The 22,217-nt window shown below is 41.2% G+C and overlaps 1 protein-coding gene across 1 annotated transcript in view; it reads left to right on the top strand.

Moving 5' to 3' along the window:
• The window catches only part of LOC142836118 (uncharacterized), a gene marked incomplete at its 3' end in the record, with an annotated part of 62,126 nt that overhangs the window by 6,070 nt on the left and 33,839 nt on the right, over positions 1–22,217 (top strand). The gene's annotated exons all lie outside the window — the stretch shown is intronic.

Below are 22,217 nucleotides of genomic sequence, written 5' to 3' on the forward strand. Positions count from 1 at the left end.
GCAGTGTTCAGCACGGAGGCTGGTATCATGATGTCCCTCCTTGCCAGTGCTAGTGAGAGATGACTAAGTGCCTAGTGCTGAAGGACTTTCTGCAGCTTTCTTACTAACTGGAACAAGAAGAAACAGGAATTTCCTCCAGAAAGGTGACCAGGATGGGCAAACATTGGGAGGGAAGGGTGTCCACAGCAGCACCAAGACGGCTTATGCAAAGGCTCTGTGGCCACAGACTCTGAATCCACATGCAGGACATTTAGAAATTAAAGCAAGGGAAAAATGGGGTTTCAGTAAAGGCAATACTAAAACTCATGGCAATTCTTTTGCCTCGGCCTCCCTAGTAATGAGATTAGAGACAGATACTAATGCACCAGCTAAGACAAGTGTTTGTGTTATTATCATAATGACTCCCAATGGCTTCAACCTCTAATTGGGATGCTAGTGAAAGTGGGGACCAGCTGGATCTAGAGACAGGAGTCATGATGATAGTAAATGAGATCTAGAGTAGATGGGGACAAAGCCAAATCTTAAGGAATCTGAGCCACCAAGAGATGAAGCCACAGACTGGTATATTTCAGTAGCAAGTGGGTTTGGGAGAGACTCAGGAACCAGTGCAAACTGTCATCTTGCAGCCCCAATCTCTGACCAAAGGCCTCATTCCACACATCCATTTGGTCTCAGATAGTCAGCCGCATGCTCATGTATCCCAGCTTCTGTGTCAGGGTACTCCCATTATTCCATCTGAGCATCTTCTGTTCTTCCAGGTCTAACACAACTTTCTAAACCATGCTCTGAGTCTCTTGGTTATAGTCCAACAGCCAGTGCAGGGAATGAATCAGCACAAAATATACCCATCAGTCAGAGGTGCCAACCATAGGGTAGAGGGCCATAGCTAGGCAAGACATAAACCTAGACCCCCAGTACTGGGAGATCGAGACAGAAGTCTGAGGAACCCTAGGCAATTATAAACACATCCACCACCAGGAGGAAAACAAAGTCCTCCCCATTGTGTCACCCTTCAAAACCACAGACAGGGATCCAAGGCAGATGGACCTGTATACAGTCCAAATCACGTCAGAGGTCTCTGCGCTTGCTTCCAGAGGTGACATCCCAGTTCTCTGTCTCTTGAGTTTGATTCTTAGAGATGATATGGGCCTGTCCGGGCCTCAGCTTCTACATACGTGACATTCCTGGACCATCACCAAAACAGCAGCATTATATGTCCTGGAACCACCCTGTTACTTTCTTTCTGCCTGGAAGAAGCCACCTCCATGGCATAGCCCTTTGAGAGCTACACAGGGACCCAGGAGAAATCCCATGCAAACTCTAATGGGAGCTCAGAGAGTGCTAATACTGACAGTAGCAAAGGCTTCCTTCTGTCCTGTGTTCCCGGAGTGGGTTCTGGTACTCTTGGCACCTCTCGGCAAAGCTTCTGGGGACCTATGACTAGGCTTTCATTCTCAGGATGGTAAGAGTCCCTGCATCCACAGCAGGACTTCCCTGCTCTGCACAGGGAATTGACCACAAGGCTCTTGGCTGAAGCAATCATGGTTCCCTGCTGACTCTGACTGTGAATTTGCCACTCCACGTTGACCCTCAGAAACAGGGGAAATTGTGGCCCATGATGGGGTCTTCGATTCGATTCCATTGGTCAACATCTCTGTTTTTATGCCAATACCAAGCTGTTTTTATTGCTGTAGCTCTGTAATAGACTTTGATGTCAGGAATGGTATTTCTTCTGGAAGTATTTTTATTGTATAGGATTGGTTTTGCTATCCTTGGTTTTTTGTTTTTCCATATAAAGTTTATTATTGTTCTCTCTGGGTCTGTGAAGAATTTTGTTGGGATTTTGATGGAGATTGCATTGAATCTATAGATTGCTTTTGGTATTTTTCCATTTTTACTGTGTTGATCCTCCCAATCCAAGAGCATGGGAGATCCTTCCATTTTCTGGTATCCTCTTCAATTTCTTTCTTCAAAGACTTAAAGTTCTTGTCAAATAGATCTTTCACTTCCTTGGTTAGAGATACACCAAGGTACTTTATGCTATTTGTGGCTATTGTGAAAGGTGATGTTTCTGTGATTTCCCTCTCTGCTTCTTTGTTCTTTGTGTATAGGAGGGCTACTGATTTTTTTTTTGAGTTGATCTTGTATCCAGCTACATTTCTAAAGGTGTTTATCAGCTGTAGGAGTTCTTTGGTAGAGTTTTTGGGATAGCTTATGTACACTATCATATCATCTGCAAATAACGAAAGTTTAAATTCTTCCTTTCCGATTCAAATTCCCTTGATCTCCTTATGTTGTCTTTTTTTTAAATCTTTTTTTTATTAAAAAAATGAGAAAGAAAAAACAAGTTTTCACCTCCTCCCAGCCTCCCATTTCCCTCACCCTCCTCCCACCCTTCTCCCCCTCCTCCCACCCTTCTCCCCCTCCCCCCACTCCTTTCCCCCTCCCTCTCCAGTCCAAAGAGCAGTCAGGGTTCCCTGCCCTGTGGTAAGTCCTAGGTACTCCCCTCTCCGTCCATATCTAGGAAGGTGAACATCCAAACTGGCTAGGCACCCACAAAGCCAGCACATTACGTGGGATCAAAACCCCTTGCCATTTTCCTTGGCATCTCATCAGCTCATTGTTAGCCATGTTCAGAGAGTCCAGTTTTATCCCATGCTTTTTCAGTCACAGTCCAGCTGGCCTTGGTGAGCTCCCAATAGATCAGCTCCACTGTCTCAGTGGGTGGGTGCACCCCTCGTGGTCCCGACTTCTTTGCTATTGTTCTCCCTCCTTCTGCTCCTCATTGGGACCTTGGGAGCTCAGTCCAGTGCTCCAGTGTGGGTCTCTGTCTCTATCTCCATCCATCACCAGATGACGGTTCTATGATGATATGCAAGATATTCGTCAGTATTGCTATAGGATAGGGTCATTTCAGGTTCCCTATCCTCAGCTGCCCAAGGAATTAACTGGGGACCTCAGCTTGGGCACCTCTGAGCCCCTCTAGGGTCAGGTCTCTTGCCAAACCTAAAGTGGCTCCGTTAACTAAGAGTTGTGCTTCCGTGCTCCCCTATCCAACCTTCCTTTATCCCAATCCTCCTTTTTCCCCAAGTTCCCCCTTCCTCCCCTTCTCCCTTTTCTTTCCCCATCTCCCCTTACCCCCAACCCACCCCACCCCCGAGATCTCAATTTTCTCCCCGGCAACTTTGTCTACTTCCCATAGCCAAGAGGATAACTATATGTTTTTCCTTTGGTTCACCTTCTTACTTAGCTTCTTTAGGATCACCAATTGTAGGCTCCGTGTCCCTTATTTATGGCTAGAAACCAATTATGAGTGAGTACATCCCATATTCATCTTTTTGGGTCTGGGTTACCTCACTCAGAATAGTATTTTCTATTTCCATCCATTTGCATGCAAAATTTGAGAAGTCATTATTTTTTACCGCAGCATAGTACTCTAATGTGTATATATTCCACACTTTCTTCATCCATTCTTCCATTGAAGGGCATCTAGGTTGTTTCCAGGTTCTGGCTATTACAAATAATACTGCTATGAACATAGTTAAACAAATGCTTTTGTCATATGATAGGGCATCACTTGGGTATATTCCCAGGAGTGGTATTGCTGGGTCCAGGGGTAGGTTGATCCCAAATTTCCTGAGAAACCGAAACACTGATTTCCAAAGTGGTTGCACAAATTTGCATTCCCACCAGCAATGGATGAGGGTACCCCTTCCTCCACAGCCTCTCCAGCAAAGGCTATCATTGGAGTTTTTTATTTTAGCCATTCTGACAGGTGTAAGATGATATCTCAAAGTTGTTTTGATTTGCATTTCCCTGATCACTAAGGAGGTTGAGCATGACCTTAAGTGTCCTTTGGCCATTTGAACTTCCTCTGCTGAGAATTCTCTGTTCAGATCAGTGCCCCATTTTTTAATTGGGTTAATTAGCATTTTAAAGTCTAGTTTCCTGAGTTCTCTATATATTTTGGAGATCAGACCTTTGTCTGTTGTGGGGTTGGTGAAGATCTTCTCCCAGTCAGTAGGTTGCCATTTTGTCTTGGTGACAGTGTCCTTTGCTTTACAGAAGCTTCTCAGTTTTAGTAGGTCCCATTTATTCAATGTTGCTCTTAATGTCTGAGCTGTTGGGGTTACACATAGGAAGCGATCTCCTGTGCCCATCTGATGTAGGGTACTTCCCACTTTCTCTTCTATCAGGTTCAATGTGTTCTGACTGATAGTGAGGTCTTTAATCCATTTGGACTTGAGTTTTGTGCATGGTGATAGATATGGATCTATTTTCATTCTTCTACAGGTTGACGTCCAGTTATGCCAGCACCATTTGTTGAAGATGCTTTCTTTCTTCCATTGTATACTTTTGCCTCCTTTATCAAAAATGAGGTGTTCATAGGTTTGTGGGTTAAAATTCGGGTCTTCTATACGATTCCATTGGTCGACTTCTCTGTTTTTATGCCAGTACCACACTGTTTTCATCACTGTAGCTCTGTAATAGAGTTTGAAGTCTGGGATGGTAATGCCTCCAGACAATCCTTTATTGTATAGGATTGTTTTGGCTATCCTGGGTTTTTTGTTTTTCCATATAAAGTTGATTATTGTCCTCTCTAGATCTGTGAAGAATTTTGATGGGACCTTGATGGGGATTGCATTGAATCTATAGATTGCCTTTGGTAGAATTGCCATTTTTACTATGTTGATCCTCCCAATCGAAGAGCAAGGGAGGTCCTTCCATTTTCTGGTATACTCCTCAGTTTCTTTCTTCAATGCCTTAAAGTTCTTGTCAAATAGATCTTTCACTTCCTTGGTTAGAGTTACCCCAAGATATTTTATGCTGTTTGTGGCTATCGTGAAAGGTGAAGCTTCTCTGATTTCCCTCTAAGGTTCCATATCCTTTGTGTATAAGAGGGAGACTGATTTTTTGGAGTTGATCTTGTATCCTGCCACATTACTAAAGCTGTTTATCATCTGTAAAAGTTTTTTGGTGGAGTTTTAGGGGTCGCTTATGTACACTATCATATCATCTGCAAATAATGAAAGTTTCACTTCTTCCTATCCAATTCGAATCCCCTTGATCCCCTTATGTTGTCTTATTGCTATTGCTAGAACTTCAAGCACTATATTGAAGAGGTATGGCGAGAGGGGACAGCCTTGCCGTGTTCCTGAGTTTTATGGCATGGCTTTGAGTTTCTCTCCATTTAATTTGCTGTTAGCTGTCGGCTTGCTGTATATAGCTTTTATTATATTTAGGACCGTTGTATCCCTAATCTCTCCAATACTTTTATCATAAAGGGATGTTATATTTTGTCAAATGCTTTTTCAGCATCTAATGAGATGATCATATGGTTTTTTCCTTTCAGTTTATTTATATGATGGATTACATTGATAGATGTTCGTATGTTGAACCAGCCCTGCATCCCTGGGATGAAGTCTACTTGATCATAATGGATAATTTTTCTAATGTGTTCTTGGATTTGGTTTGCCAGTATTTTGTTAAGGATTTTTGCATCGATGTTCATGAGTGAGATTGGTCTATAATTCTCTTTCTTGGTTGAGTCTTTGTGCGGTTTTGGTATCAGAGTAACTGTAGCTTCATAAAAGGAATTTGGCAGTGCCTCTTCTGTTTCTATATTGTGAAATACATTAAGGAGTATAGGTATTAGGTCTTCTTGGAAGTACTGGTAGAATTTTGCATTGAAACCATCTGGACATGGGTGTTTTTTTGGTAGGGAGGTTTTTGATAACCTCTTCTAATAATTCGCGACTAACAGGTCTATTTAGATTGTTCACCTGGTCCTGATTTAACTTTGGTAAATGATATTTATCTAAAAAAGTATCCATTTCCTTTACATTTTCCAGTTTTGTGGCATATAGGCTTTTGTAGTAAGATCTAATGATTCTCTGAATTTCCTCTGTGTCTGTGGTTATGTTCCCCTTTTCATTTCTGATCTTATTAATTTGCAAATTCTCTCTCTGCCGTTTGATTAGTTTGGATAGGGGTTTGTCAATCTTGTTGATTTTCTCCAAGAACCAGGTTTTTGTTTCATTGATTCTTTGGATTGTTTTCTGTGTTTCTATTTTGTTGATTTCAGCCCTCAGTTTGATTATTTCCAGTCTCCTACTCCTCCTAGGTGAGTCTGCTTCTTTTTTTTTCTAGAGCTTTCAGGTGGGCTGTTAAGTCTCCAATGTGAGCTTTCTCTGTTTTCTTTAAGTGGGCACTTAGTGCTATGAACTTTCCTCTTAGGACTGCTTTTATAGTGTCCCATAAGTTTGAGTATGTTGTTTCTTTATTTTCATTGAATTCCAGGAAGACTTTAATTTCTTTCTTTATTTCTTCCTTAATCCAGGTATGGTTCAGTAGTTGGCTGTTCAGTTTCCATGACTTTGTAGGCTTTCGGGGGGCAGCATTTTTCTTGAATTCTAATTTTCATCCATGGTGATCTGATAAGACACAGGTGGTTACTAATATTTTTTTGTAACTGTGGATGTTTGCTTTGTTACCGACTATGTGGTCGATTTTCGAGAAGGTTCCATGAGCTGCAGAGAAGAAGGTATATTCTTTTCTATTTGGGTGGAATGTTCTATAGATGTCTGTTAAGTCCATTCGCTTCATTACCTCCATTAATTCTCTTATTTCTCTGTTAGGTTTCTGTCTGATTGACCTGTCCATTGGTGAGAGAGGAGTGTTGAAGTCTCCTACTATTTTTGTGTGCGGTTTGATGGCTGCCTTGAATTTTAGCAATGTTTCTTTTATGTACGTGGGTGCTTTTATATTAGGGGCATAGATGTTCAGGATTGAGACTTCATCCTGATGAACTGTTCCTGTTATGAGTATAAAATGTCCCTCTCCATCTCTTCTGATTGATTTGAGTTTGAAGTCAACTTTGTTAGAAATTAGTATGGCCACACCTGCTTGTTTCTTAGGTCCATTTGCTTGATAAGCCTTTTCCCAGCCCTTTACTTCCTCCATCAAGAACATACTTTAGATGGCCTGGATGATGCACAGCTTGTCCAGATGAGCTTTATTCTGTCATCCACACTCCTCTGAGATGTTAGCAGTCAATCCCATAAACTTTCTATTTCATCAGTAGTGAAAGGCACTGTAATTTCTGCTGGGACTATACCTGCTAGTTGACAAAGTCTCAGTTTACCTTTTGTAATTAATTCAGAGTCCTTTTCTACATAAGTTTTAAAGTTTTACTTGGTTTGTGTGGTAAATATATCCATTCTAAATAATATCGTCCCTCTTCATTAAAATTCCCGTAGGAGAAATTATGGGAGGCAATATGACGAGAATACAACTAAGATTTGGAGTCACCATATGCACATGTGCCTTTTGTTATTTTTCCTCAACCATTGTCAGTTCCTTTACTGCTTCAGCTGTTAATTCTCTGGGACTATTCAAATCTTTGTCACCATCTAAGGTTTTGTTTAAATGAATTATTAGATCAGGTGTTATCCCAACAGCCAGTCATAGACTGGAAATATCTCCTAACAATCTTTGAAAGTCATCAAGAGTCTGTAACTAGTCTCTCCTAATTTGTTCCTTTTGTGTTCTAATTTTCTGTAAACCTATTCTGTAACCTGTGTAATTAACAGAATCTCCTCTTTGAATCTTTTCAGGAGAAATTTCTAATTCCCATTTAGGCAAAACTATCTTTACTTCCTCAAACATTCTTTCTAAAGTATCTATGTTTGAATCAGATAACAAAATGTCGTCCATGTAATGGTAAATTATAGACTTAGGGAATTGCTTACGTATTATTTCTAATGGCTGACTTACAAAGTATTGACACAGGCTGGGGCTATTGAGCATTTCCTGTGGTAGGATAGTCCATTGGTATCTCCTAGTAGGCTGAGAATTACTATAAGTAGGCACTGTGAAGACAAATTTTTCTCTATCCTTTTCTTGTAAAGGTATAGTGAAGAAGCAATCCTTCAAATCAATAACTGTAAGAGGCCATCCTTTGGGTACCAGAGAAGGCAGAGGAATTCCAGACTGTAGAGGACCCATAGGTTGAATTACCTTGTTGACAGCCCTTAGATATGTCATCATTGTCCATTTACCAGATTTTTTTTTTACAGCAAACACAGGAGAATTCCAAGGGCTAATTGACTCCTCAATATGTTGAGCATCTAATTGCTCCTGTACCAATTGTTCTAAAGCCTGCAATTTATCTTAAGCTAGAATCTATTGCTTAGCTCATATTGGCTTTTCGGTTAGCCATTTTAAAGGTAGGGCTGTTGGTACCTCTAAAGGTTTGTTTGTTAGTTGCTTTATGTTTTTATACAGCCTGAATGGCTGGTGACCTTTGTGCACAGGACCTTATTACACCCTTCCCAGAATTATGAGTTCCTGGGACTGCAGGAATGTTAATCTGGTATTCCATTGTTGTAGCAGGTCACAGCCCCATAAATTTATTACAATATCAGCTACATATGGCCTTAGCTTTCCTCTTTGACCTTCTGGCCCAATACAGTTAACCCATCTCTTGCTTTGTTTAACTCAAGATATGGTTTCAGTTCCTAGTAATTGAACATCTGCCTCTTGAAGAGGCCAATTTGTATGCCAAATTCTGGAGTGAAGATACTCACCTCCGCTCCTGTGTCTATTAAGCGAACAATCACAATTCCATTTATACGGACTCATAGCTTTGGTCTCTGATCATTTATAGAAGTTTGCCAAAATATACGCTCCTTATTTCCTATTTGAATTTCTGACTTATCCTCCAAATTTGAGCCATCATTTAGAACCTTATGATCTTGCACAGAAGGTTTTAGAGTTTTTCATTTTCATGCGACATGTCCTCCACATTTACTGGGACCAACTGGGCCACTTTTGGCTTGGTTCCAGCTAGAAGCCCCTCAAGGAGTGTCCCGTAGTTATCGGGTTTCCTTGTCTGTCTGTTGTTGATCTGCATGCATTGGTCCTTCGTCGTCCTTTACCACACCTCCTATATATACCTGAAGGCCAAGGTTTTTTATTTCTGTCATTCCCAGATGAAGTGTTATTCCCAGAAATTACTTGCCTGCAATCCCTTTTCAGGTGTCCTAATTTATCACAATTAAAACATTTGGCATGTTGATGTCCTCTCATCATTTTGGAAATCACTTTGCCTACCCAAGATTCATCTTTGTAGTTAAAGGTCTGAAAATTCATGGTATGCTGGATCCATTCATCCATAGGTGCTGATCTAGACCCTAAAGGCCCAATTATCTTTTTGCAGTCTAAGTTTGCATGTTCAAAAATCAGCGATTCAAGAAATAGTCATCTACCTTCTGGGTCTGTTACTCCTATGTTCAGAGCCTTAATTAATCTTTGCAAAAAGTCAGTATAGGGTTCTCCCTGTCCCTGCCTAACCCTGGTATATGACTCTAGGTTTTTTTCTAGTTCAGGTATTCTTTCTCTGGCATTCAAGGCTGCTTTGAGGCATAGGGACAATCATTTCAAATCTCTTAATCATTGTCTCATGTATGTCCTGAATGTCCTGACCTGCAAAGGTTTCTAGTAATTTCCCTATCGTATTAATTTTCTGGTCCCCATTCTGCACCTGTGATTCCAAGGTCTTAATGTTTGCTTTCAAAGATAACATCTCCTCCTTGAACAGTCCCTGGATATCATGTAAGTTGGTATCCTGGAGGTATATTCTGTCTGTTACCTTATCAAAACTCTGTGATAACTTCTGAAAGTCAAATTCAACAGCCTGGACACTTTCAGATAAGTTCCTAGTACCCTTAGATATGGAGTCAATTTTGCCTATCATTTTATTAATCCTATCAATTAATATCATATACTTCCATAATGACATAATATGGAGAAGAAAACTGAAATTTAATAACCAATAAATTGAGGTACCTCCAAGGTCATAGAGGCCTCATGGGATTTCAGCAAAAACCATGGCTAGAGGCCCATTAAAAATGAAACCTGCTATTCTACCTGTCAACCAGCAGATGGCACTATTTCCAAGTCTTGACCAGAATCAATGGAATGGTTTCAGGATAGATCCTGTGGTACTGGAGAGGTTATATTTACACAGAGGAAGAAAACACAGAGTCCAGGCACAAAAACAAAAATCCAGGGAGCTTCCAGAGGCTGATAAACAGCAAGGCTCACCCCAGGTGCCTGCCCTGCTGTGATCTGATAAATGGGGTCATGACACAGCCTCTGTGAGAATGGCTGACTGCCCACCCAGTGTCCCTATGCTGTTCTGCTGGGACAAAGGGTCACAGTGCAAATGCAAACGCTGTGGTGGGGATTTCAAACAGCGCTTTCTGTTGGATGTGGCAATGGCTTGCACTCTGACTTGAACTGCCCAAGTGCTGCGCTTAAAACCTGCTCAGAAAAGATCAAACCAGGCAGGCAGAGACTGTCCTGGTATGTCAATCTTAGGAGGTGTGGGGTTTTTAACTGCTGACTCCACACACAGGCTGTGGCTTAGGCAGGGCTCGTGCCAACCTGGCAGCAGGCATCTGAGCAGGGGGATGGGGTATGGAGAGGTGAGGGGGTGGTTCTAAAACCAAATGTTGGGCGCCAGATAAAGCGTGAAACAATCCCACACCTGTTTGGACTTATTATTAAAAGGGTTATTTATTTGAGGGGAAAAAACTTACAAAACACTGTCCTACACAACAGCCAGGAAAGGAGTCTAGTCACCGGAACTGGAGTCCAGAGAGAGAGCAGAGGGCTGCTGCTGCTTTTTAAAGAGAAAGAGACCATGCCCCAGTGGGCTGGTATCTCAAAGGCTATTGCCTGAAGGTGTGGAAGGAGCTCCTGCAGCACTGAAGGTCTTTCAAACATTTGAAGAATACCTGTCTAACTGAAATATAGCTCTGTATATCTAGAAAGCCTAACATGACTACAAGCTTGACTATTATAGATGATTATCTATTAAACATTTTTCTTAATTATATATTACATTTTTAAATGAGCTGTACAAAACAATACCTTAATCAAGAGCATATATATATATATATATATAACAGAATTGATCTTAAATTTGGGCATAGTTCTCTCCAAACTGCTTCTTGCTTTTTGTAGGACAATGTAAGTTATAGGGATGTTCACGACAACATTTCAGGGGATTTTGGTTCACCAAACAACATTAGTCTGGAAGAAATCCACAAGTTCTCATCTTCTGTTGAAACAAAAAAAGAATCTTTTTTCCAAAGTAACATATTCTTAGATCCATGTTTTGTAATCAAGATAACTACAAGTTATATATGTTGGTTTAGCTTAGCAGCCCATACAATGAAGTGTCTCTCTGTCCTTAGCTCCTTAACAGTGAAAAAATTCAAAGGAAGCACAATAATATACATAATTTAGACTGTGTATATTCTATCTTTATATGGATTTTATTTTCTTTACTCATTTAATCTATGACTGCTTATGACTGCTTGTACTCTGTTTCTTTAAATAATTTTTAAAGACCATTTACTTTTTTTATAACTCTCTATACTCTTTTTCTTCTCTCTCCCAAGCCTACTTATAGTTTTTAAACACACAATATCTCACTTATAAGTCTGTTATGTCTGACTCTGTCCTTACTGCATATCTTTATTCCTTTTCTGATCAGGACAGCTTCTTAAAATGCTAAGCTGCAATGGGACTAGGGTTAAGGCTGCTTTGCCTTTTGGCTCTCTGTAGTCTGACAACTTGGAGAAGGTCTATACATTGCCTCTGAGAGCCATACTATCCAGATCCAGGGTCAGGTCATAGCAGGTCTGTGTAGTCATTAAACAAGTTGTAGCACTCTGCTCACAAACCCCATTTAAATGCTCCATGAACGCACCTCCAGAAAGTGTCAAATATCATGCTGGCAGCAGGGCCCAAGAAGCTGCTGTTTAAAAACCATATGGCTTTTTTTTCCTACCACTGAATCAGGAAAACTTGTCTTAAAGGAGCTGCAACACACTGCCATACTGGGAAAAAATTTACAACTAAACTTTGGGGTTTTTATGTGTATCTAGAGTTCCTTTTCAAGTTTTTTTAGGTTTTACATGAATATAGTCAACCACATTGGAGCACCAAATTGTTGTAAGGAAGCTGCTTTTTTGTTCCTGGCTGCTCAGATCTGAAACAATCACGCAAAAACTGTATTAATTTAATCACTTCTTGGCCCATTAGCTCTAACTTCTTATTGGCTAACTCCTACATCTTAAATTAACCCATTTCTAGTAATCTGTGTATTGCCACATAGCTGTGCCTTACTGGGTCAAGTTATGTCTGGCTCCAGAAGACTACGTGACTTCTGACTCTGCCTCCGTTCTCCCAGCATTCAGTTTAATTTTCCCCACCTTGCTCTATTCTACTCTGTCACAATCTCAAGACAGTTTCTTTAATAGCACATTAAATATTCACAGCATACAAAGGGGAATCCCACATCACTCATTCACTTTGTTTCTATACTCTACCCCATCTTCTACCAGGCCCTGTTCCACAGCACCCACTCTTGTTTTAAAGCCTTGAGCTGGATTCCCATTTACAGAGAGACAACCTGATGAGGGAATTAATATGAGAGCTCTAGAGTCAGCAGAGCAAACCTGACTTTACTTTTGCCTCTGCATCCAATGCTGAGTGTAAGACCTGAGCAGACAGCTCAGTTGACTGGCCTGTGCTTCTCCAGACATTCCACACCCAGCTGGTGCCAATTTATGCAGGGGAGAAAGGAAATGTGTTTGAAGAGAGTTAAAGCAAGGGAGAGACTCTGCCCAGCAGTGAACTGCAGGCATCCAGGTAAAACTTTCCAGAGGCAGGGGACTGGGAGACTCAGTTTGCAAGCTGACCTAAAAGAATTATTCCATGGATGATCACAAGGGGAGTGAGGGAAGAGCTGGCCAAGTCCCTGCTCTGCACCTGGCCCCCAGAGCATCTCTGTCAGGCTAGGATTTATGGGATCATTGGGTTTACATTCAAACAGGCCTCATTCTTACAATTTGTTTGCCTTGTGGGAAATGGAATCAGGCTAGCTAAAGGGATGATTCTAAGTAGGAGGTGGCATAAACCTTGGTAAAAGGTGCTACTAGTGAGGATTGGGCATCTGATGGGTGGAAACAATCTCTTGAGGTTCAGAGAAAAGCCTCAAGGGTAGAAACTTTGGAGTCTGACAGTTCAAGTTCAAGTTGCTTTAATTTGTTTGTTCAGTTGTGTTTTTAATCAGGATTTCTCCATGTATCCATGGCTGTCTTGGAACTTGCTTGTAGATCAGGTTGGGATAAAACACAGAGCTCTGCCTTCCTCTGCTTCCCTAGTTCTGCAAGTAAGGTATGTACAATCACCACCCTGCCAAATTCAAGGACATGACTTATGACAAGACGTTAACGTCTCTGAGACTGTTTCTTCATTGAAAAAAAACTAAGAAACAAAGACAATTCAACTGTTGTGTTATTCACCCCTAAGTGGGCCTAGACTCAGTGGAGAATAAATTTTAAATAGTACCCTCCTCACTCAAATTAACTTAGCTACTATGGGGTGCCTGTAATCTTTGCATTTGGGAGATTAAGGCAAGAGAATCTCAAGTAGAAGTTTAGACCCAACTTGATAGAGAGACCCTGTCTCAAAAACACACCAAAAATACAAAGAATTACTAGTATTGAGGGGTAAGGTGGGAGTAGATTTCTTGTACTATTTTGGAGGAAGATAACAAAACCCAGCTATAGCTCCTTACTCTAAAACTATACTTACCATAAGAAACAGATGATGTGGGATTCTGCTCTGTATGCTGTGAATGTGTTTTATTGTCATTGATTAAAAAGGAAGCTGATTAACAACTTTACCTAACAGAGTAATGCTAGGTAACAACTCCAAACAGAGATATAAAGAGAAAGTAGGCAGAGTCAGGTAGAAGCCATGTAGCTACCAGAGGAGAAAGATGCCCAGAACTTTACTGATAAACCATGAGCCTTGTGGTTAAATATAAATTAATAGAAATGGATTACTTTAACATGTAAGTTAGAAATACACTTAAGCTATCAGCCAAACAGTATTGCAAATAATGCAGTTTCTGTGTGATTATTTTGGTTCTGGGTGGCAAGGAAATAAACAACCAGCCTCTGCCAACAGACAGATCTGGTTCCATCATCTCACCCCATTTACCCAGGGCGTGAGGAAGGGCAGGGCCACGATATTTGTGGGTGCATGTGTATATGTGTTTATCAAACTATGTGTGCATGCTCGTGTATGTACATGTGTGTGTGAGAGAGAGAGAGACAGAGAGACTTAGTTCTCCTATCCATGGTCAGCATGATGTCTGGGGTTCTCTATCCAGTCCTAAAACAGACACTGAGGCCTATGAATAAAGTGACCAATCCTTATCAATTAAGTTGTCCAGTTGTTGAAGGAGCTGTGGGTTGCATTCCTGCCACCAGCTACCGGCTGCCTGGCTAGCTTATGCCCCGAAATAACAACACAAAACCTGTATTCATTTAAACACTGCCTGGCCCATTAGCTCTAGCTTCTTACTGGCTAATTCTTATATCTTGATTACCCATTTCTATTAATGTGTGTAGCACCCCAAGGTGCACTTACCAGGAAGATTCTAGCCTACATCCATCCTGGGTCGGAGCTTCATTGCGTCTGCCCCAGAGAGCAGAGCTATGGAGTCTGAGCTCACTTCCTCTTCCTCCCAGCATTCTGTTCTGTTTACTCCACCCACCTATGTTCTAACCTATCAGGGCCAAGCAGTTTCTTTATTAATTAACCAATGACCTTCCTCCATCATCCAGTTATTCATCCTCACCTCTCACCAACTGCCCCATCCACTTCTTTCTCTGTAGCTTCCCACCAGATGTGTACTTTCTCACCTCTGGCTGTTTGCAGGTACTGCCTCTGTCTTTCTGGCTTACTTTGTCTTCACTGTTCTCCAACTTAGAGCCTATAGTGCTAGCCCAAGTCTGACACATAAGCCTTCTGTGTGCTCCAGCAGTTCCCTGTACTACAAGTACATAGAATATGACCAGTGTGGGCATGCTGTCCATCTGATTTGGGAGGGTTATATTATATGGTTGCTGAATAGTGGATCTTTTTGTGAGTCTACTGCTTGTCCTAGTACATGGTTGTTGACTAGATAACAATGGAAAACTATCCAGCATTTAGGTAGATGATGACAAAGTCTGGGTGCAAACATAAGCACATTGCATTCTTCTCATTTTGTAATGTAGGGGTACTTACATAATTTTATTCTCAACTATGAGTGGTGCTCTCAATCTGCCCTACTGGCTTATGCTAACCTATTTCTAAAGCCTTTGAGATTGAGGATATTACTCGTGCTTTTCTGTCTAGGTTCTGCTCAAGTACATCCTTGTTCCTTGTAAGCACCTCCTTCAGGATCAGTATGCTGACATTCACAATCTATGTCAGGAAGAATGAAAAACCTATAGAAATTTTAAAGAAAAGCATTTTCTGAATGCTGACAAAAATTTACTAAAGTGTTTGCATATTTAAGAGTTTTCTATTAAAATACATTAATTAGAAATCATTCATTTAAAACTCTTTATGGCATCAGTAGCTTTTTGGCAGATTTTTAAGGTGGCAACCAGTCCTTCTGCCCAAGTGCTACCCCCTTAAATATTATTCATATCACTAAATATTTTGGTAGAGATAAAAAACAGTTGATTAATGGTTTACATGCATTTTTTTCCTTTGTAAAAATTTTATGCTGAACCCTCATTTACCCTCCATTAACTTCTCATAGTTCCTCATAGAGGGATGGGACCTTATGAGCCTTTCTCAATGAATGTTGGAGTGGTGAAGCCCCAGTATTATATAGCTCTGCTGCAGGAAAACATGGCTGCATGGAATTCCTGAGTGCAGTCATTGTGTCCTCTCCTGAAGACCCAGTTTCCAGCAATTCTCCCCCAACTCTGACTTTTACACCCTTTCTTGCTCCCTCTTCTACAGTAACACCTGAGCCTTGGGTGCTGCTGTGGGGGTTAATTTTTGCCAGGTTGACACAAACCTAGACATAATGTGGGAAGAAGGAGGGAAATTTTCTGTCAAATTCTCCTGTAGGCAAGTCATTGAAGACATTTTCTTGATTAATGATTGATGTGGAAGGTCCAGCTTACTGTGGGTAGCAGCAATCTGTACAGATGGTCCTCATTCCCATAAGAAAACAGGCTGAGAAAGCCATAGGGAACAGGCCAATAAGCAGTGATCCTCCTTGGTGCCCCCCTCCTCTCTCTCTCTCTCTCTCTCTCTCTCTCTCTCTCTCTCTCTCTCTCTCTCTCTTTCCCTCTCTCTCTCTCCCTCCCTCTCTCTCTCTCTCTCTCTCTCTCTCTCTCTCTCTCTCTCTCTCTCTCTCTGTGTGTGTGTGTGTGTGTGTGTGTGTGTGTGTGTGTGAAAGACAAGGGAGATATGTGGAGGTCAGAGGACACCATCTGGGAGTTGGTTTAATTCTCCTATCATGAATTCCAGTAATGGAATTCAGGTTATCAGGCTTGTATGGAATATGGTCTTAGGTGCTGAGCCATTTCAATGGCCCCTTTCCCATGTTTTCTTTCCATTAAAAAATAAAAACAGAAGTGTTTCTTATATTTCTCTCCCTCCCTAAATAAGTAAATGCTTGTAAAATGCTATCTAGTAAGGAAAACATAGGGCTGTGCATGCAGCTTGGGGGTAGTGTGAGCTTGCCTCATACAAGGGTCTGGAAGAAATCATTATATATCCCCTGCTCTTTGATTTATTCTCATGTGTTGTATATAATCATATATAGGCCTATAGGGAATTTTCTTAAGAATTTAAGATTTCTTATAACTCAACACTAGAATGACAGCCCAGTGACACAGAGGGCAATAAATGGATCTGAAGAGAAATTTTGTTAGTATTCAGGCACACCCTCACACAGCACCTCACACCATCTGCCTGGCTATATAGCAAATGGTATCCTGTCCCTTTAAGAGACCCTCCGTTCACTCTCAGTCTCTCTAGTGCTCTCCCTCTCTTTCTCCCTCCCCCCTTCCCTCTCTCTCTTTTTCTCTTTATCCCCCACTGAGGCAAGCAGGTCTCATCCTCTTTCCTTCTCCCTCCTCCCTCTCTCTCTTTCTCTTTCTCTCTGTCCCTTCCTCCCATCCCTTCCTCCCCACTACACCTCCCCTTTTAATAAAACTTTGCACTCAATCTTCATCTACATGGCATACTTGTCTGTCCCTTACCAGCCGCGGGTTGAACCTCACCCACATGCTGTGGGACCTGGAAAGATTTCCAAATGTCCCACTGGCACACTGGAAGATGTTCAACACCATCAGCCGTCAAGTTTTGCAAATCAAATTTCAATGAGATGATACTTGATATCATTAAAATGGTTAAAATACAAAAGATAAGTCAGTCCTGGTTTCACAGCTCTGCAATCCCAGCACTTGGTAGAGGGGTGTGTGTGTGTGTGTGTGTATCACATATGAGTTTGAAGCTGGACAGCAAAATATGGTCTAAGAATTGAAAAGTACATGTTGCATGCTGAGGATATAAGTCACAGGGAAAGCACTTGTCTAGCATGCACAGGTGCTGGGACACATGTGAGAGTGTAAACATACCAGAGAACAGGAACCTGCTACATTACTGCTGGTGCAACTACTAGCAACTGAGCGTTTATATATATATATATATATATATATATATATATATATATATATATATATATATATATAAAGGAGATACCCCAATTACCTACTGCTTGATGAGTAGGTAAACAAAGGGTGGTGTGTTAATACAGTGGTCTAGTGTCTAGTCATGGAAAGGGGTAGAGAAAGGATACATCCTATAACATGAATAAATATCACAAACATTGAGTTGAAAGTAGCCAAAGGACTGAAGAATGGGACACTTCTTTATTAGATGATTTGATTTCTCTTTAATACCCAGAATGAGACACTTAAAACAGAAAGTTAGAGTGGTAACTAATAGGTGGTGGGGGTCTGGAGAAATGAAGAGTAACTGCTAATGAATAAAAGGTTTTTTCTCGAATGACAAAATTATTTTAAAAGTAAATAGAATAATGGTTGCTTTATTGTAAGAACATAGTAAAAAAATACCTACTGGGTTATATACTTTAAAAGAGTAAACTTACTACATAAATGTATTACTTCTCAATATCTACAGATCACATTTCATGTCTATGTATGTTTTGTCTGCATATATGTATGTTCACTGTGTGCATGTCTGGTGCCTGCAAAGAGACAAGAGGGTGTTGGATCCCCTAGATATAAATATCTGTGAGCTTCCGTCCATTTGGGTGTGGTTGTAGGTTGAAGGGTTTGTGCTGAGAGGTATTGAGGACTACTTTTCTCCTCCAGGGGCATGTAGAGTACCTTCCAGTACAGTGAACTGTGGTTAGTAGGTGAATAATATAGTTAGACACCAGCTCAACTTCTCCATATTCAGTGACAGAAGTGTTCCCTCAAGAGATAAGACCTTAACATCAGGTTGTGTGAGCAACCAAGAGCCTTGGCAATAGCCTGTGCTATTTGGTGGTTTCCATGGGTCCCTTTGGTGAATGACTCAACAGGCTGTAACCTGTTCCTGGCACTGGAGGTTTAATTTGGTGGCACAAGATATCTAGTTGAAGTCTTCACTCCCCTGTTGTTTTTTGTCTCCCTGTGGGTTCCTTTCACATATGTAAAGGAAGATTCCGGGATAGTCAGTGTCCATATAGTTTTTCAAAGGACCTTTAGTATTGGTTGTCCCTCTCTATTTTCCTTCCTTTACCTTTCTGTCCCATCCCCCTTTCATTAAACCATCCAATTCTAGTTTTCCTTAATAGCTAAATAACACTATAGACTTTTTTCTTTCCTTTCCTCTCCTCCCTCCTGGTCCCTTACTAGGTTCCATACCTCTGTGGGTATTCAGATTGAAGTTCCCATATCAGAACCATAACATCCTTAAAAGAAAAACATACAATATTTGTCTACATGTACTGAGCACTGTATGCTTTTGACGCTGGAGTCTGACATGGGCACGCACAGAACACAACCTCGGTGCACAGCTGCTGAGTACCATTGTGAGGTCATAGCGCATCACTATGCCCCTAGAACTGTGTTGCTAAGAGTGAATCAGAATTCAGCTCACACTGAACCAAGGATCTGCCCAAGCAGGACGCTTATTTGGTTCAGTGGGGAGTTTTTACCAGATTTTGAACGTTTACTATTGGGTTTGGGAGGGTGGGGTTGGTTAAAGGGGAAGGAAGGGAGGGGTAGTAGGCCCGTGAGGGCCAGGAGGGCCAGGAGGGCCAGGAGGGCTGGGAGGAGGGGCGGGGTTATCGGGAGGGCCAGGAGGGCCTGTAGAGCCTTGAGCCTTAACATGCAGGAGGATATGGAGTATGATGCCCTAACCATTCGGGCCCCTCAGCGGTCTCGCTGGTATACCCGCCTGTGGCCCGCATGCCTGGGTCATGGGTGCCTGGGTAGAAGACAGCAGCGATTTCCTTTGTACCTAATTGGGTACGATCCCGTGGGCCGATTCCAAAGGGCGGCCAGTGTGGGTGATGTCAAATTAGTCGAGAGATTGATCAATGCCCGTGAACACCATGTTAACGAGTGCGACCGGAGGGGCAGGTAATGGGGCCTAAGGAGGGGCGAGGGGCAGGAGGGGCAGAAACTGTTGGGGACAGTCAGGGTCTACCAGGGAGAAACATACCTTCCAGATCTGCAGCCTGTGGGAGGGCAGATGTCATGCTTAAGGCTCTTCTTTCATGGAGACCTCTGGGTTTGTACCTGCTTTAAGCTCCTAGGCACCTGAAACCTGCACACCTTGGAAGGGCAGCTCCGAGGCTTTCTTTAAGAGAAGCAAAACAAAGAACTTCAGTTAGTTTACAAATCCCTTTACATTGTCTCTTTTAGAGCACTTTATTGAGGGCGGTAAAGGAATTTAGCTAAGGAAACCATATACATCTTTTTATGTGTACACTTATAATTTTTTAGGTTTGAGTGTTTTGGCTGCATGTATTTTCAGTGTACCACACAAGAAGGAAGAGGGTGTTGGATCTCCTGGAACTGGGGTCATGAACAGTTGTGATCTGCTGTGTGGGTGCTAGGAATCAAACCCAGGTCCTCTGCAGGAAAAACTAGAGCTTGTAAATGCCAAGCCATCTCTCCAGCCCTTTAATGTATATGTTTTAATGCTATGTTATATGCAACACAGAAAATTGTATCATAGGATAAATTTTCACATAAAAAGCCAACTCAAAGCCAAAAAAAACCCAAAGAATTAACAAGAAATCTTATGTCTGTTTTATGCTTGCTGAGGGATTTCATAAAGAAATTTTCAACTTGAACTATAACTCTGTCCCCTGGCCCCTTATATACATGTTGTGTGTGTTTTGGTAAATACATGAAGGCTAATGGTTGACATTCTCTTTGAAAAATTCTTTTCATCTCATTAAAAAATCATATGTATGTGTGCACCTGTGCCTCACACATGCCAAGCAAGTGTCTGAAGGTCAGAAGAGAACTATTGACAGCTGTGTTCTGCCACATTGTGGATTCTGGGGATTGAACATAGGCCATTGGCTCTGCCAGTAGGTGCCCTCACCTGATGAACCACCCTGTGGTTCCTCCACCTCAGCTTTTTAGACAGATTCTCTCACCAAAATCCCCGCTGTGTTTGACTGATTGTCTTGGAGTATACTGATTGACCTAGACTTGCTGGCAAGATAGATGTGGGGATCCTCCTGTATCCACATCTCCAGCACCAGTTTCTCAAGGTGCTGGGGGTTCTGAAGTTGGGGTCTCAGGCTTGCAGGGTGAGTGATTTTCCAACTTAGTTGTAACAATCACTGCAGCCCTCTTTCCTAGTCCTTGTTTCCTGTTTCTCACTAGATTATAGGCAGGAAACAATGACCCTCAACAGTAGATTCTCCATAGCTCACATGCTTCTTGATCATGTCTGTAGTTGTGAGGTTATTTAGTCTATAGTTATTCAGTCTTCCAAATTAGAGCTTCATACAAATAATAGAACAGTAAATTATTGTTTCAAAGTATTTTTGCTTAATAAGTATATTCTTTAAAAACACTGAATTTTCCAGCTCTATCTATCCATTCTGCCAATCCACTTATTCCCTGCATGTAACTTAGATATCTACTGTACAGCATACAAACCTACTAGCTCTCAAGACCCTCTCATTCTTAAGATATTACATTTCTCTGTTCAGTCAGCTTTCCTGATGTTCTATAAATTTAAATATTGAAAACAATGAATGATGCTCAATTGAATCCCTAGTAATTTTTGTCTTTAAACTTTTTGAAAATCAAAGCAAGGGAGCTATGATACCATGGGTTATCTCCTTCTGGATAGATTTAATAAGTTTTGGTGCTAATTCATGGAGGTATAAGGCAAAGCCATTTGCTACTACCTGGTGTCTATATTAACATGGACATTTTGTCTATTGACTGAGGACTATGTTGTGTTCCTGTTGTCAGCAAATATAGAAACATTAATTCTGGGCAAAGAGAAATGCAAAAAATTAAAGTATTGATGACTGAAATTTTAGATTTTTGTTTGTTGTTATTGCTATTCTAAATAGTTTACACTTCATAGTCTTAAGAGCAGAAATTTACATAGATACATGTGACCTTTAGATGTGTCATGGGCCTGTGGATTGTGTCATATTTCATTGGATGTCAGGCACAATGGACTGCATGGTGACCTTTTATTTTGTATGGTAGCAAAGTAAAAAACATCGCCAATTATAGTCATAAAATGTCATGAATTATAAGTGGCAGACATCAGCGATGCTAAAGTGTGAAATAAAGAGTAAGGTGGGTGCGGTGGAACTGCCTGCATTCCTACCTACTGGGAGATTACCAAGTTCAAGGCCAGATTAGGGAATATAGTTTTAAAATATTGTGAAGATACTTGAGTAAAAACTTTCACATCTGCAGTAGGTATAATTCTGCTATTTCTCTTCATTGAAATATTGTGTTTGTTACCATTAGGAACAAATTGTAATTGTATTCAGCAACACTGAGCTGTCAGGTGCTGGAAGCATTTGTACGTGCTCTTGAAGATGTGAGTTGAAGCGTCACAGCAGCACTGTGTAAGAGAGCTGCAGTGTTGAATCCCCATTCTACAGATGGAGAGATTGATTTGTAGAGTTCATAGGAGGTCTATGTTGTAACTAGTAACCCTCGGTGATTAAAGTAGGATTCAAATCCAATCTGAGTTCAATCTACTGGGCATTCTCCTGTTATCCAGAGAGGCTGCTCTGAGGAAGGGTGAAGTTTGTGATAGAGCACTCG

The sequence above is a fragment of the Microtus pennsylvanicus genome, chromosome 15 (assembly GCF_037038515.1).
Source record: "Microtus pennsylvanicus isolate mMicPen1 chromosome 15, mMicPen1.hap1, whole genome shotgun sequence".
In the NCBI taxonomy this organism is placed as follows: Eukaryota; Metazoa; Chordata; class Mammalia; order Rodentia; family Cricetidae; genus Microtus; species Microtus pennsylvanicus.